At 43.5% G+C, this 2,572-nt stretch overlaps 1 long non-coding RNA gene across 1 annotated transcript; it reads right to left on the minus strand.

Moving 5' to 3' along the window:
* Nucleotides 1-109: 109 nt before the first annotated feature.
* Nucleotides 110-2,438, minus strand: LOC124327355. Its single transcript, XR_006915996.1, has 2 exons — nucleotides 674-2,438; nucleotides 110-539 (listed from the first exon to the last, which is right to left on the minus strand). It is a non-coding gene; the product is annotated as an uncharacterized LOC124327355 (long non-coding RNA).
* Between the last annotated feature and the right edge of the window lie 134 nt (nucleotides 2,439-2,572).

A 2,572-nucleotide genomic window follows, 5' to 3' on the forward strand; every position in this document is an offset into this window, starting at 1 on the left:
CAACAGGTATGCAGTCACGTGTGTTCATCTAACCAACCTTGGCCAAAGTCACGTAGATAATCTACTAACGTTTTCATTTTATTGGATTTATAAATAAAGTCAGCTATTGATGGCAAAAGAACGATGGTTATGTAATGTTGAACAAACGTACTGAATATCACAAAGACAAATGCAGCGAGGTAAAAATGATAACAAATCAAAAGGGTCACGTAGTCAACATTTCAGATATTTTCGATAACCGACTATACCGGGTATTATTGCAAATTGCGCTGGAACTTAGCCGGAAATAACAAATTTCGTTTGCTGCTCATATTCAATTTCTAACCACCGAAAAGCCAACGGGGGAAATATCCGCCTCTCCTGCGGCTAGGGCGAAATTGGCGCATCCGACGGCGACGAGAGGCTTCGCCGTCCAAGTCGTCCACCACATCGTCGACGTTAGCGGCTACTCCGGTCTCCACGGCGGCGACAGCTTCGGTCTTTGCGGACGACGTCACCAGGACGCAGACGACAGCGAATATCAACAGCATAAGAATTCCCTACATGTCCAATCACAATATTTGAAATCGACATTAATACCATTGTTAAAATAAGGAAATCAATTAGTCTTAAAATGCTCATGCAGGTAACAACATAATTCACTATTGAAACACATTTTTTAAAAAAAGCTAACCTTGTTCATGGTGAAATGTCTCGAGTTTCGCCTCTCTCCAGGTCTTCACTCTTCGATCAATGCGACTGCTTTGTGTGGAATGCCAGCGTTTTTGCTCGCTTTATATACCCCGCGGAAGTTTCAAAACGCAGCGAGACTCTTCTTCTTCTTTTTTAGCAGGGCAACAACAACAACAAGGGTCGCTTGGCTCTTTTGAATCACCATAAAACAAGATCTTTTCCATTAGACGAGGCAAGGACGCTGGGATTTTCCCAGCGCCAGGAATGACCGTCAAATGTTGCACGCCGCAGAGTGAAAAAAATAAGAGCACCACACGCATTCCAAAAACTTGAATTAGTGCATCATCAATGAGAGCGCAATGCGCAGCGTTGATATAGGATGGGTTTTTTTGGCTTTATGCTGTTGCTGTTGCTATAGCTGCTGCCCTCTCAGCTGCTGCTGGGCGTCGCCGCTTTTCGTGTGGCTGGCCATCCTATTTCCTCGGATGGCTCTCGTGTCCGCAGGACGTGTGTCCTTATAGTGCGGCGAGAACTGAAATTAGTACTACTATCAGACCTTTAACATCTCTCGTCCTACCGGAGTTTTTCCCAGCACTTTTAATTCTGTTGCGTTGGGCTTTTTGAAATTAACGTCCGCCCATTTTTTTTAATGCGCGTTTCATGGCGTGCGTGGCAGAACTAAATTTCGAAATCGAAAGAAAAGAAACACTTCAAGGTGGATATTTCAAGTGCAACTCCTTGGAATGTCGGAATTTTTTGGTTTACGGAAATGTTTGATTTTTTATATATCCATGGCTTCTGACCTCGGTAGAAATACAAATTGATTTCGCCGCTTGCATACAAGCGCGTCTGAGCATTGTTCCGTAATCGATCGAGTGTTAAAGTTGGCTAAATAACGCACTGCATGCGTCACCACCAGGAAACACTTTTTTTCATTTTATTTTTATTTTATTGACTAGTTTAAGCTACAACAACTGGTGCTGTGTCTATTTAACTGGTATGGCTTTGCGACGACTGGAGGCCAAATAGAAAAAAGACACAGATTGACAAACTGACGAAACCCTCAGGTGAGAGATGGCTTTGACTGTCGGGAGGGGGGCAGCAACTTGTTTGGCGGTCGTCCGGTCACGTCGCACTCTCTCGTTCACTGGAAAGAGCCAGAAACGTGTGCTGCCCACCATCCATAAGACTGTGAGAGCCCCGGAGCTGTTTACCAGCAGCAAGCGGATGTTGACCAATCGTCTTATACGGCTCGGACCGTCACTCGATTGACTCTTTTTAGACGTTATCGAATTTAACTTGGAACTGCTGCGCATCTCCTTAAGGGCATTTCGTGTCATGGCTCTGCCAATTTTGATTTGTCATGCGCTCTTTTTTTGTTTGGAGAAATTCAATATTTTCGTTGTGTATGATAAACTTACGACAAAAAAAGACGAGTGAATGACCGCGACCGGTTTGGCTAGATAAAAATAATCACCCGCGTCCCGTTAGTCGGTTAGCAATTGACTTCTTGGTATAGTAATGAATGGCACGTTATTACACACGCAATCGGAGTGACGTGCACTTGCGCAATAAGCGTACGTGCCTCATAGACAAGTGATTGATGATTTGGCCCGACGTGTGCTGGGAAAAGCCCCAGAAGTAATGCTGGCCAACGTAGCCAAAGGCATCCGGACGATATTTAGATGAAAAAAAAAAAGCCTCGCAATTTCTGTGTGTGTATATTATAGTAGACTACTGTTTTACACAGTAATAACATATAGAGATGTATAATATAGTCTGACGTCAGCCGCATATGTGCAATTATTGATCTCTATTTTTACATACACTAGCATACTATACGTTTCTCTTATTATTCGCTTCACAATGTCAAAACCACGACACAAATGAATGGCCGGTA

The sequence above is a fragment of the Daphnia pulicaria genome, chromosome 2, assembly GCF_021234035.1.
Source record: "Daphnia pulicaria isolate SC F1-1A chromosome 2, SC_F0-13Bv2, whole genome shotgun sequence".
Taxonomy (NCBI): Eukaryota; Metazoa; Arthropoda; class Branchiopoda; order Diplostraca; family Daphniidae; genus Daphnia; species Daphnia pulicaria.